This window comes from Lathyrus oleraceus, chromosome 3 (assembly GCF_024323335.1).
Source record: "Lathyrus oleraceus cultivar Zhongwan6 chromosome 3, CAAS_Psat_ZW6_1.0, whole genome shotgun sequence".
Lineage (NCBI taxonomy): Eukaryota > Viridiplantae > Streptophyta > Magnoliopsida > Fabales > Fabaceae > Lathyrus > Lathyrus oleraceus.
Window position 1 is genome coordinate 126,442,369 of NC_066581.1, and position 14,892 is coordinate 126,457,260.

Sequence of the window (14,892 nt, forward strand, 5' to 3'; positions counted from 1 at the left end):
CCATTTTCACTAATCTCAATTAAACCATGCTTAATTATAATTTGGATGTGATTAGTGGAGCATATATAAGCCAAAGCATAACAGAATTGTTCATTTTTTCACCATTTCTAGATCTAAACTCAAGTTCCCTCCAAAATTTCTCCAATTTGAAACTTCATTTTCTTCCACATAAGCCTTTGATTTTCTTCCATATTTTGGTTCTCTGATATTGATTTAGTGTAGATCAAGCATTGGATCATTGAATTCGAGCAGAAATCAAGCATACCAAGCTCATGAAGGTGAAGATGGAAACTGTTATTTGAGCAAGATCTAAGCCTCTCAAAGCTCCAATTTCTTCATAAAGCTTCATAACAAGTGCTCAGGAGTAGATCTACACACTTGCCAGGCCTTGGAACTGAAGATTTCAGTGACTGTTCTTCAAGAGGTAGGTTTTTCGATCCTCTTAATTGCTGATTTTATGTGCATGATCTTGTAGTTCTTCTCTTGCTGGTTAATTTGATCTAAATTTCGTGTGAACTGGTTGATTATTGGCTGAGATATGATGATTAGAAGTTTTGAATGTCAAACTGTTTTGATTCGATTTGAATTTGTTATGATGAATTAATATGATTTGATGATGGATTCGTGTTCCTTGTGTCATAACGGTTCGAATGATATAAATTTTGGCCGATTCTGGAATTTTTTTGAATGCTTGTTACTGTTCCTCCACCGTCTTCATGAAGAAGACGGTGGTTTCCACCGTAGCCTGGCCGTGTGAACACTGTGCTAGGGTTTCTGGTTCGTTCATGTCCAAAATACTGTAGAAGCGCCTTTCAGGTTTAGCTTGCGTGTTCGATTCTTCCATTTTGCTTGTTATTTGTTTTAATTCATGCTGATTCAGCGCTTACGTGTGCCTCCATTGGCAGATCCATTGGTCCTTGGTGTATTGACCGTTCCACATATGCTTGACTTGCTGACTGTGTTGCCATGTAATTTAATGGAACGAAGCGTTTTGAGGCGCGCTTCATTGAGCCTTGTGTTGTGTGTTCGATCCAGCTTGGAAACATTTCCATTTTATTCAATTCATTTCATTATATTCTTCATGTTTTACATTTTTATTCCATATTATGCATGATATTCAAAAAATCACAAAAAATAGCTTGATGATCCAATTAATTCCAGATTTTTTTCTATATGATCATATGAATGTCTTATATTTTTTGATGTGGATTTCTGGAATTGTGCATGGCTGGAATTTTAATTGTGCTAGACTCTTTGAACATGTATGCATTTGTGACATGTTTCATTCATCTTATTGTGAAATGCTCAATAATGATCCAAATGCCATGAAATTTTGCATGATGATTCTTAACATGATGATTGACTTGTGAGATTTTATTTGGCATTTTTTGCTATTTTCTTCCCTGTTTTGGACACATGGACTTTAGGTGTGACAATGTGTGTCACACAATTTGATGTCTTGCTTGTGCATTTTTGTATCCATATCAATTGAACTCTGATGATTCTAATTTTTGGCATGATGATTGTGATGGACAAGTTGTATGCTCATAAAAATTTCCATGATTGTTTGATTCATTTCTGTTTTAATATGAAATTTTGACTCTTGATGATCAATTGTATGCACCTTTTGTTTGCCTTGCCATATCTTGCTCATGTAATGACCTTGCTTGTTGCTTTTGACTTGGTCCGTTTTAGGACATGTTCTTGATTGAATAAACATGCTTTTTGTTGAATATTGGTTGCTGTTTTGGCTTTTTGATTCACTTTTGACCCTAGGCTTTGCCCTAGGGGTTTGGACTCACATTTTGAGCTTTGTCTTTCAGGTTCAATCAATAAGTCCTAATGGATGATGTGATCTCCTTGCTTGAGATACAATTTGTTTTGTTTAACTAATGTTGATTGTGTTGTAGGTCCTTTGATGGCTAACTCACTTGAGTTGTTGACTTACATTGTGTATATTGGTTGTCTTACTGTTGTTTGTCTGTTGATTGTTTATTTAAATGTGGATATTGACTTGTTTGATTTTCTTACAGGTACTTTAGTAGCTTTAACTCATTACTTGAGTTGCTTTGCTTTGCTTGTGGTTGGTATACCACTTAGGTAATCTCTTGAACTCCATGTAGTCTGGAAGACCTGCTATCTTTGGCAGGCACCTGTCTGAAGCCCTCCTTAAGAGGCCATGTTCTTGTTTGTTTAATTTTGTGCTAAAGACCTCAATGAGGCATGGTTACATGTAAAGACCTCCTAAGTGAAGAGGAATTGGCAGATAGAAGGGATGTGCAATCCATCCCCTGCTATTCAGTTGAGTCTTTCATCTTGCTCGCACTACGTGCTGATGCATTTTGAATAAACACCCAAAATCTTGTATATAGAGTCAGTCATTATGGAATAGAGTTCCTCATTCTGGACTCCCATGTTTTCGTTGATTTGAAGCTCACCCAGGCCCGGGTTAAGAGCTATGAGGTCTAACCCTCATTACCTTTTCATCTGCTCACCCTGACGGTCAATGTCAGTGGTTAAGAGCCCCAGACACCCTTTCCAATTGGCTTGTTTGTCGAGGTTGATATGACCCCTTGACTAAAGCCCAACCATGTTGTGTGAGCCTCCTTGTTTGCATATAGTGTGTGATACCTGTTCACCTGTGTTGTTTATTTGCTATTTTGACTTACTGCCTGTGCGAGTTAGGTTTTGATTCAGATACGTCAACCTAGGACTATTGTGGATTGCATGACAACTATTAGGCTCGAGTCAGTCTCCCTTGTAGTTTGTTATTTCCCAATCTCTGGTTAGGATAGAAATTTCTTCCCTGTTAAGGGGAACTACGTCGCCCTGATTCTCATACCAGATGAGATAAGTAGGCAGGAGATCATGCGAGATCTCTCCGGGCAACCTTTTTTTGTGTGTGTGTGTGCTTGACAGCTATTAGGCTCGAGTTCCAGACTCCCTATTAGCTTGTCTGTTTGATGACCTCTTGTGTGTGTGTGTGGAGTCTGATGTAAGTCCAGCGATTGGCATTCGGTTTCCCGTTTATTTGTTGTGTGCTTGGAGTCTGATGTAAGTCCAGTGATTGGCATTCGGTTTCCTGTTTGTGTTTGTTTGCTTGGAGTTGGACGTAAGACCATTGATTGGCAGTCTATTTCCAGGTGTGTGTTTCGTTTGACGTCGCAGTGTCTCCTTTCAGTGTTTGTTTCGGCCTGCGTTAGCCGAACTACGAGTGTTCTGATTCTTTCTCTGGATAGGGAAAGATACATAGGCATAGGATGCGATATCCTATCGAGCATGTTCCCCGTTTCCCCGAACTACGTCGACTCTGATGTTTGTTTCTGACAAACTACGTAGGCCCAAAATGCGACATCCTGCCGAGTCACGTTCCTCCATCTTCTTCCGCCTGTGTTATTATTCCAATGTGCGTGCATTCTTTGAGTAGCTATTCAGCAACATTCTTTCTATTCTTTTGAGCGTGGATCCCGTCGAGTACGACGAACGTGAGGAGTGTTAATACCTTCCCCTTGCGTAACCGACTCCCGATCCTTGTAATCTCCGGTCGTAAGACCATTTCCTTTTCAGGTTTACTTCGAGCGTTTCCTTTCCCTCCTTTGGGATAAATAATGCACGGTGGCGGCTCTGTTTGTTTTTTTTCCGCCGGTTGTTTTTCGCGGATGCAACAGTATAAAACATGATTTAGTGTATAATTGCATGTTTGAGTTTCACTTGAAAATGGTTGATTTAGGATTTTGGTAAAAATTAGTGGAGCTTAGAATCTTGTTTCTATGATCCTAATGGTTGCTATATGATATATATAGGTTGTATAACTATTTATTTCATGAAAAATGATGGATTAATGTGGTTTTATGATGAAAATTCATGCTGGACAACAACATTTTCGCAACAACAAATTTTCTGGTTTTTGACAGCATTTTTGCAACAACAAGTTTTTTGGTTTTTGACAACATTTTGAAAAACTTGTAAATTCAATAACTTTTGAACCGTAACTTCGTTTGAGATAATGTTTGGACCGTTACGAAGTTAAGAATATTATCTATAACATGATATTCATTTTGATAACAGTAGATTAATATTTTATTAAAAGAGTCCTAATATGGATGTATGTTGTATGTGTGGTGAATGTGAATGACTTGTTTTCTATTGTTTGGCATGTATTGGATGGTTTTAGGTGGATTTTATGAAGAAACATAATACTTGAAATTATGATTGTAATGATTCGAATTGCTGAATTTGATGAAAACATGAATTGACTTGTTTCCTTTATGTTAATGTGTTGTGATGAGATGGTGAATGCTATTTGATGTATTGTTTGGGATTGAAGTCATGTTAGGTGTATGTTGTGCATATGTTTGATGTGGTATGCTTATGTATTATTAAGGGGGTACGATCGTCTTAATTGCATGTGTCTTGTTGTTGTTGCACAATTACACTAGCATGAGTCTATGAAAGAGGCAATCTTGGATAATCTCACGTAGATTATATGCTTGTCCCAAACCTAACGCCGAATGGGGTTTGAAAGCTTAAGGCTGAATCGAGCTTTAAATGTGGTTATCTAGTCTATTTGAGAGATGCTCGATAATCCGGAAATGATAACAGATGGGATCCACATGCATATCGCATTGAGTCACACATTAAGTCGCACGTGTCAGTATGAATTGTTGTTTGTGTGATTATGTGATATGATTGTATGGATATGATTTTGGTAGATATGCATATACATGGATTTTAGGTGATCCATTTGATATGAAATGTTGATGCGTTGTTGATGTGATATGTGTGAATATTTGTGATATATGTGATGAAATGGTGACTTGTATACATTATGGAATCATGTGAAAGTTGTATACATATGTGATGATGATTTGTAAATGATGATGGATGACAATATGTACATGAAATCGATATATTATGAAATATGACTTTTGTAAATCGTTTAGTATTTATAAATGAATACTTGTTGATTGTTGAGTCATGTTTTATGATGATAAACATGTGATTCTTTAATAAGATGATATGATGCATGTTTGTATGAAGTGTGACGAATTCTAATAATATATGTATGTTTGTTATACATTTAATATTATTATGTTTTTCTATAATGAGTTGAATTCTCACCCTTTTGTTGGAATGATGTTCTATCGCGACATCCCTCAGGTACCGGAGATAGTGGTGCTTCGCACAAGGATTAGATTTGGAGGCTAGTTCTTGTTGTGTCTTGACTAAGTAGTCTATAGTGCTCTGGTCATGTAACACTCGGGTTTATGGGATTATTTGTATTTGTTTTGATGTTGAGAGATATTGTTGTGCTCTCTTTTATCTTGTTATTTAGATATGTTGGTTTTGATGTTGAGTGGCCTTAGAGCCCAAAACTATATTTTATGGTAGATGATTTATGAGAATCATCACTATTTACCATTTATGAAGAGAGATTTTATTCCGCTGTGTGAGTTTGCATGTTGGTTATTTGGTTTTGATTTATAATCTGTGTTACTTGTATGTGACCATGGCATGTGTTGTTTCTGGCAGAAGTAAATGTGATGCCCTCGTGTACGCATGATTTAATTTACTCTGATTATGCAATTGTGTGATGTATATGAGTAGTAGTAGTTTTAGGGGTGTTACATTTAATATTATAGCCTCATCCCTTACGCTAGAAGCTATTAGTGATAACATGAAGATTGATGCCTTTGAGGAGATGCATGCCTCCTTGGATGAATTATATTGTCATTAGCAGACACTGAAGGAAAATGTCCACAATATCAGACATAATCAACATGATTCCAATCCCCTATAGGAGATGGAATTGTTGGACCCCTAACCACTCTCAGACGAGATATGGAGAGCTCATGTCCCTGGCGAATTACGCTACCATTCGATGGTCTATGTGTTTACCCTGTGACTCCATCACCAACTATCAGGAGCTGGTAAAAAATATTGTGCAACAGTTAGCCGTGATTCGTTGTAGAAAAATGTCCACCACCACCCTGTTCAACATATGCCAGAGTCCAGCAGATTCGTTAAGGGACTATATCGCCCAATTTAATAAAGTCACCATCAAGGTCATCCCACCAAACCAAGAGATGTTTATGGAGGTGTTCAAAAATAAACTAAAAACGGGATGCTTTAACGATTCTCTCTCCTAGAAGCCATCAGTCTTGTTGGCGGAAGTGGTCACCCGAGAAGAATTCTACATAAAGGGTGATGATAGCAATGTTAAAAAGAAGGTGCACGATGTCAAAGAGCTTGTTCCTAATGCTAAGAGTTCACAAAAAAAAAGAAGATAAATTATACCTCTCCTATAAAGGCTAAGATTATGTTCAAGAGGGTAGGAAAGATGACAGAGAACTTCACTCTCCCTGAACATTCATCGTGAGTAGATTTGGCTCGAGGTTTTTCACTTGTAGAAAATTCCTGTGCCGCCAACTCCAAAGGAGGATGTAATGGGTCCTGAACCAAGAAGATGGTGAAAATTCCATATAGTTAAGGGACACCATACTGAATATTACTAACATCTCAATTAGGAAATTGAGAGACTAATCTAGAAGGGGCACCTCAAGAAATATGTGAAAGGATACTCCTCCCATGTGTCATACAAATCTAACTCGCGAGAGTAAGATGACGTAGTAATCCTGAGGCCCAACAAAGCAAAAGAGGTGCCTAAAATATAGGGTGGTAAAGTTGTGCACCACACGCTCAATACCATAGTATGAGGATTCACCGAGGGCGGGGAAACCAGCTCCGCCCATAGAAGGTACGCTCTCCAGATCATGAGTATATAAAATCTCCATGAAGTCGATACTCAAGGTGAACCCCAACGCCATAAACCATGATCTCTTTCTTAGAGAAAGATGTAGCTGGAATCCACCCTCATAAGGATGACCCCATTATCGTTATCGTCAAATACGGAGAATGGGAGATTAAAAGTAAACCCTAAACCCAAAATCCTAGAAGGTACCTTCTGCAGACATTCTATACTGGTCAAAGTTTAAAAGACTTCGCGTTAACCTAGAAGACTTGAAGCCTTTGAAAGGATCGTTGGTTGGATTTTCTGGAGAGCAGCTACAAGTAAAATGATACATTACCTTGAAGATCACTTTTGTTATTGTTTCCCCCTCTTCCTATAATATTATTATAGGGAGACTAGTGTTTAACTAGTAGGGCGCCACTTTGTCCATTATGTATTCTTTTATGAAGTAGTTGCTCCCCAATGGGTGGGTAAGATTCGTTTAAGGAGACCAGGAATTTGATAAACAATGTTATGTAGAGAGCCTTAAGCTAAAGAGAGTCTGCACTTCAGGCGTAGGTGGAAGGAAGGACGTTTGTAAAGGAGAGAGAGCTCCCCTTTAACCGCATAGGAGATTGAAAATTGAAGGTACATAAGGGATGCCTTCTGGAGACAACTGCATAGTTGTTGTTTATTTATTTTCTTTTATTACTGTTTGGCTACTTTGTTAATTTTTTATAGGCGAGTATTGAATCTCAGCTGATTGTAAGGACACATTTATTTTGTGGGGGTGCACTCTTTTCACTCTTCTCTTTATTGGTTATGAATATGGAAGTAGAAAAATGGTCTATAGGGGGGGTGAATAGACCTAGATTAAAAATGCAACTTCCATTTTCCAAAATCATAGTGTTTTAAAAAATGAGTTGCGAGCGGAAGGTTTGAAGCGAAAATGAAAATTATATAAATGAATATGATCAAGCTAACATAGTTTGTTTCACAATTATTCAGGATTATAATAATGAAACATTTGGTATTAATTGATTTAGTTTGTGTCGTCACAAGAAGTGTACATAATTATTTCAATGTGTGGAATCCTAAATTCAATTAGTTTCTAGATTTATTAATCACAATACTAGCTTGACTAATTGTCCAATTCCAAAAAAACTTAAAGCTTTATGTAATTAATAGCTACCAAGAACAAAACGATATAATGCAAAGGAATTGAAAAACCTAGCATGCAATCACTACGAATATAAATGCAAGAGTAAGACATAGAGAGATGACATCGGAATTTATAGTGCTTCGACATTCGTCCTCTCTTGGCCTACGTGCACTCTTAAATGATTTCCCATTAGAACCTGCATAATTCTTTGTTATTTGACAAATAATTCCAAGAGTTCATTCAATAACCAATACAATTAAAGCTTAGAAACCAAATCTCCTAATTTGAATCTTGAGTTGTATACAGCAAATTTGCCAAACTCTTTTACATAATCTTTACTCGAATACGTTTCTTGAACCTTCCCATAACACCAATTCTGATCCAAGCCTTCGTGTGTATTTTTCGTCATACCCAAACATTTATCCTCCCCTTTTAATTTTCATCTAACTTTTTGGTTTGAGATTTCATATGCATATTCATTAACATCATGGTACATTCATTTGCATTAAGAAACAAAATCATGCATTCAAAGGTCTTGATCACACAAAGCATTGAATGGAGGCCGATACCTAAGCCAAGTTTCTTTCATGGTATGTTTGTATGTGTGAATCCTCCTTCTTGGTTTTCTTGATCATGAGGCATAACCTAAAACCCTAATTCTTGATTTTAGCATTGTTAACCCTTGTGTGTGCATTTTGGGTTGAGAATCAATCAAGATCATTTGGTCAATCATGAGGGATTCATTTGCTTGATTAAGGTTCATTCAAGTTTTTACATGATCATGGTCCTTTTTTCTTGATTGAGGTTCATTTGTTCAAGTCCATTTTAATGGCATGGCAAGATCCATTTCATTCATTCAAACCCTTCAATCCATTATAAAATCCAATTCATTTGTTCAAATCTATTTCAATGGAAAGGTTCACTTGCATTAGCATTGTTTAAATTTCAAAATCATTCTTTGGAATGAAGCTTGTTACTTAGCATACAAGTATAATTTTTAACCATTTATGATCCATGGAAAGTCATTTTTCAAAACACATATGGAAATCCAAGTTCATTTTCATTCAAAAGGGAATTTTCCATTAAAAAACAATTCATACATCATAAGTCCTTACAAATCAAACCATACAAAGCAAAAAATTACATTTTTACCTAGGTTGACTTTCAGCTAACTATTGACTTTTTGTTTAACTAGTTGACTAAAGTCAACTAACTAAGTTTGACTATCCTAAACCCTGGTTCTTGCTATGCTTCTCTCACATCTTTTGTTTGTTTGAATTTTCTTGTTATCCCTGAACCAAGTCTTCAAATGCAAGTTAATTGAATTTCATTTTTGTAGGCCTTGTTCCATCCTTCCATCATCCGTGCATCAACCTTGCAAAACCATTTCAACATTAGCATACCACATAAATCATTATTACAAACCATTCAACATAGTGTCTTTAATTCAATTCAAGTTTCCACATATAACTAACTACATAAAATTCATTGCAAACTAACATTCACTCATAACATTCTAACCTAGTTTGCATACTAACATAAATGCGTATCTAGCATTATCCCTAATTATCTAACATTGATCTAACACTCATCTAACTTCCTTGTGCTAGAAAATAACATTCATTCAATCATCCTAACATCTAGCATTGAGTACATAACATAACAGGGCTAAACATCCTAACAGCAACACATTCACTTAATAATTAACTCAATAATTGCAGAAACTCATGCATCATAATAGAAAATCATAACATCTTGCAAAAAGGGAAACTAACAAAACTTCATTCCAATAGGGAAATTAACAACTAACGTTAACATACTAGCTTCTAATCTAACTGAGCTTTGTACTAACAGAAATTAACTACATAACAAAACAAAACAACAATGCAGAAATCCAACAGGAAATTCAGTTAACAAGTTTCAGCTCAACCCAAACCTAACAGGTTTTCTTCATCTGCCTAATAGGTTTTCTTCAAACTAACAGATTTGGATTTCTAACCTAACAAGTTTTCCTCAAACTAACATATTTGGATTTCTAACCTAACTGAACTCAACTGCAATTAACTAAGAAAACTAACTCTCTAACCCCTAACTGGTTTTCTCAACTAACTAACTCTCACAAACTTCCATAACTAACAATGTGAGTAACTTGCAACTGATTTACACTGATCCAAACTAACAGAGATTAACTATGTTAATCTTCAATCCCTATAAATAATTCATAATCTCATTGCTCGATTCCACTTTTCATTGAACCACTAACTCCTGCAATCATTGTTTCACTCTCATTAGTTCACAAAATCTTTCACTCTTGATCACACTAAAATTTACGTATTTTCGACTCCGATTTCACATGCATTCTAGTTGTTTTATTATCATTTTGTTGTGTTATTGGTATGTTTTCCTTTGTTTTCAGGTTTTTACTTTAATCGGAGCCCCGATCGAGAAAAGGAGCGAAAAAGAGCCAAAGACCCTAAAATTCAGCATTTTGTTCTTATGGCCTACCCCATGGCGGGCGCCACAGACCAAGCCATGACGTGTCCAAGCTCAACTTCCCTCAACTCCCACGTTTTCCACTACATCCACTAAGGCGCCTCACTTTGGCCTTGTGGCGGGCGCCATGGCGTTGTGGCGGGCGCCATAAGAGGAAAATAGTTTCCCTCCATTTTCAAGTTGAAGGGCATCCAAGTCATTTCCATCTTTTTACTTGCTTATAAATAGAAACTCGAATTCACTTTTACAATCATCCAAACTTAGAACAGAGGCAAACTCAGAAGTAAATTTGTTTCACTTAGGCATATATTCAGTTTTATAAAGTGGTAATCGCTTCGCATTAGAGTGTTACCACAATTGTGTAATCAAATATGTGATAGAGTCTGTAATCGAGTTTGGAGCACTTTGGAAGGAAGTTAGTCCTGCCACCATTTTCGTTTCCGCATTGCAATTTACTCAAACCTCCGATTGGAGCAGGTTTTTATTACTCGCTTTACTTTATTTATTTCCCGCACCCGCTTTTACTTTATTTATTTCCCGCACTCGCTTTACTTTATTTATTTCCCGCACTCGCTTTACTTTATTTATTTCCCGCACTCGCTTTTACTTTATTTACTTTCCGCACTCGCTTTAAATTATTTACTTTCCGCAATCGCACTACTTTTGTTTACTTTCCGCACTCGCACTACTTTTATTTATTTTAATGCACTTTTACTTTACCATGTCTAGCAAAATTTATAAGGTTAGAATGTAAGGATCATAATTGAACCGATAATCCGTACAATTGTTCGTAGAAATACTTAAGGGCTATTTTAACTTTCAACTTAAGTTTTCCTGCACTTCAATTCCGTTGGGTAAGATCGAAAGCCGTCCAACGCCTTTTTAAACTTAATTGTTTTTAACTATTTCAAAAACAGCGAAAGCGCTTTGTTTAGTTCATTAGGAGATTTTAACATTAAGAAGAAAAGAGATTTTAAAACTATTTTCGGACGCGTTTATAAGTTTAGAGTCTGGTTCGTAAGAACCTCTTTTGGTTAAGAAATCCAGGTTATAATACTTTTCAACTTAGTCAAGACACTATATTTCTTAAAAATAGGTTTACTACTCTAACGCAATGCGCGCCTTTTTATAAGTGACAATAAGAGGGTTTGATTAGGGAGTACAACTCGGTTCTGAATACGCGAAAGCGACAGTTCCTGTTAAATTAGTTCTTTTCAAAGTAGGAAATATTGCCCATAAGTAGTTCTATTAGCAAGTACTTGGATTATCAATTGATTACGTGAATTACATTCGACCCTGTCTTTATTAATTAAATTTATTTCAAACTTTACTTTTCAATTGCACACTACAAAAACACCTATTTTACTTGCCTTTGATAAACACCATAACAACAGATAACGATAGATTGACACTTGGTCTCTGTGGTTCGACAATCTTTCATATTACTTTGACGCGTTCGTATACTTGCGAACATCAAGTTATTGACCGCATCAAGTTTTTGGCGCCGTTGCCCAGGACCAATTTCGTCAAATTTCATTTTCCTGTTGTTATATCGTTTAGACTTAGGTTATTTCCCGCCGGTCAATGCGAAGAACTCGCAGCACCGGAAGTTTAAGCTTAGTATACCCTCTGGCGGAACCTGAACGTTACGCTCGCACACGTTTATTCTTTCATAGAATTAAGAGAGCTATGGCCTAAGATCAAAACCAAAGACCTCTTAAGGACTTCGCTCAACCATCTAACGATGAACCTAGTTCTAGTATAGTAAACCCACTCATCCCAGCTAATAATTTTGAACTTAAACCATCCCTGTTGCAACTAGTGCAACAAAGACAATTCGCAGGTCTCGCTACCGAGAACCCGAACCAACATTTAAAAATATTTCTTCAATTAACAGATACTTTTAAAACCAATGGAGCTTCTCCTGAGGCAATACGTTTAAGATTATTTCCTTTTTCCCTCAGAGATAAAGCCCTATCATGGTTAGATTCCCTTCCACCCAATTCCATTACGACTTGGGATAACCTTAGAAGAGTTTTTCTTGCTAGATATTTTCCCCCGAGTAAGACCGCCGTTCTTCGAAACCATATAACTAGATTTACCCAAAACCATGGAGAATCGCTATTCGAAGCTTGGGAGAGATATAACGAGTTGTTACGAGCATGCCCACATCATGGCTTAGAAAATTGGTTAATCATTCAAACCTTCTATAATGGACTTCATTACACCACAAAGATGACCATCGAAGCTGCCGCAGGCGGTGCTATGATGAACAAACCTTATTGTAGCACCTCAAATTTGCACCTACCTTTTGTACATACACTTTCATATTAGGTCATTAACATAACATAGTCCACTGCATAGCATTGCATTGTCCTTTGCCCAAGTGCAGGTCCATCAGACAAAATTAGGTCAAACTGGTTAGGAGATCAGTCAATCAAGCAAGCTACTACAATTTCCATTGAGACAAGGCCCTAGGGTTGGTCCAACCTGTTCACATGACCTAGGGGTCCTTTTGAAGTGTTTTGGTCAAGGATTGGGTGCTCAGAAGTCATCAGTCATTGTTCAGTCCACCAGAAACCCTAGAAAGTCAACTATGGTCAACTGTGCTTGAATTTTTGGATTTCAAGGTGGGAGATGGTTTGAAAGGGTTCATTCATGTCCATAAAAGTCTCATTTGACATTTCAAAGATCAATATTGGAGAATTTGAAGTCAGACAAAAAGTTTCCTAAAATGGCAGGTGACCTGTAATTGGAAACTGCCAAAAATAGAAAGTTTTTCTCCTCAAATTTACATCATAATACAAGCTTCAAATGAAATTTTGTCCAACATGAAAGTTGAAGATCTTGCTCTCACCTTTCCAAAAAGTCCAAGAATACTCATTTCGCATTTGTGGTTGGCAAGTTATGATCAAATCATTCTCAGAAATTTTTGAACTTCAAAGTGGCATATCTTCCAAACCATTTGGCCAAATTGAGTGAGGTTTTTTGCTACAAGTCACATTTGATATGCTCTATCCAAATCCTTCATCACAATTCACCAAAAATCATCCAATCAAAATGGCCTTTTTTCAAGTGCATTGAATTAAAAGAGGGAGAGGTGAAAAATGAACTTTCAAATTAAGCTTTGCCAATGCATTCTACCAATTGCCAATGTTCAGAAACTACATTTGGGGTGTGCCTAAGCCCATTTTCGTGCAGTAGCATGCACCCCCATGCATAATGATTGGATTTAGCAATTTGCACATATTGGTCATTTTCACTAATTGGCAAAGTTTGGCTTAAATTTGATTAACACATTTCATTAACAGAGAGTATATATGGTTAATCAAAACAGAAAATACACTTAACACTCTCACTTTTCTTCATCTCAATTTTTCTGAAAAATCCTCAAAGGACTCGTGCTTTTGTCCATTGTGCCATCATCCACCATCCTTTTGGAAGCCTTTGCAAGCTTTGTTTCACAACTGTAAAGCCAAGAACCACTACTGTTCCATTGAATGTCTCACATGGCAGTTGAACCTTCGAGCACGATAGAGCAAGAGTGAGCTAGAATCATCCTTCCATCTACCTCCTGGAGCATCACTGTGCTGCTGTTTCAACTAATCACGGCCAAAGAACCCCAGAATCCACATTGTTCTTCAAATTAGGTAAACTTTCGAACCTTGCCATTGTCAAAATCATGATATGCTTCTTAAAGATCTTTCCATGCTGTTTATAATGAACTTTGAATCGTGAGAAATGATTGAGAATTGAGAGAGAAATATTGAATTAAAGTTTGGTTGTCAAATGTGTTTTTGCTTATTTCTCACTTGTTAGCTCGAATTAGTGAAAACCAAGGTTAGATTAGTAATGAGCCTTGTAAGATGAGTGGATTGGTATGTTCATTTCAAAATTCTGAGAAAAATGTTCATCACGATGATGAACATGTTACTGTGTACATGAACCCTAATTTTGGAAGCCCAGGATCGTGTTTGATCTTTGAATTTTCGTTCTGCATGTGTTTCCCGTGTTCTTGGCCATGAAGCCAATCAGAGCAAGACACGCCCTTAAGTGAAACGCGGCGTTTCACTTAAGTGGCCGTGTAATTACCATTGTGCCATTGCCGGTTTTAATTAAATTTAATTCATTTCTTTTTTTTCAATATTTATTTCACTTGGCATGGCAAACTTAGAAAATTCATAAGTTCTTCAATTTTAATCCAAATTTGATGGGATTTTTTGTGAAATGCTCCTCTTGATCTCTAGTTTATTATGGTGATTTTTCCAGATTTTTTGAACGTGTAGATTTTAAAAATGCCTAGGGTTTGTTCATGTGTGTCCATTTTGTGTATGCTTTGCCAATTTGCTTGTGAAATGATGATACATAATCCAATGCCTCTCAAATTTTTTGTGCTTAAACTAGACATGTTCGTGGTGATTTTGGTATAGAGTTTGTAATTTTATCATTGCTGGTTGTGGAGATTTGATTTTTTGAATAGAGGTGTGACAATTTGTGTCACACCATT

General features: G+C 36.7%; 1 protein-coding gene and 1 non-coding gene across 2 annotated transcripts in view; one reads left to right on the top strand and one right to left on the bottom strand.

The window, feature by feature from the left end:
• The window catches only part of LOC127130009 (uncharacterized), a 117,575-nt gene that overhangs the window by 22,042 nt on the left and 80,641 nt on the right, over window positions 1-14,892 (top strand). The gene's annotated exons all lie outside the window — the stretch shown is intronic.
• Window positions 12,459-12,565, bottom strand: LOC127133100 (small nucleolar RNA R71). Its single transcript, XR_007807094.1, has one exon. It is a non-coding gene; the product is annotated as a small nucleolar RNA R71 (small nucleolar RNA).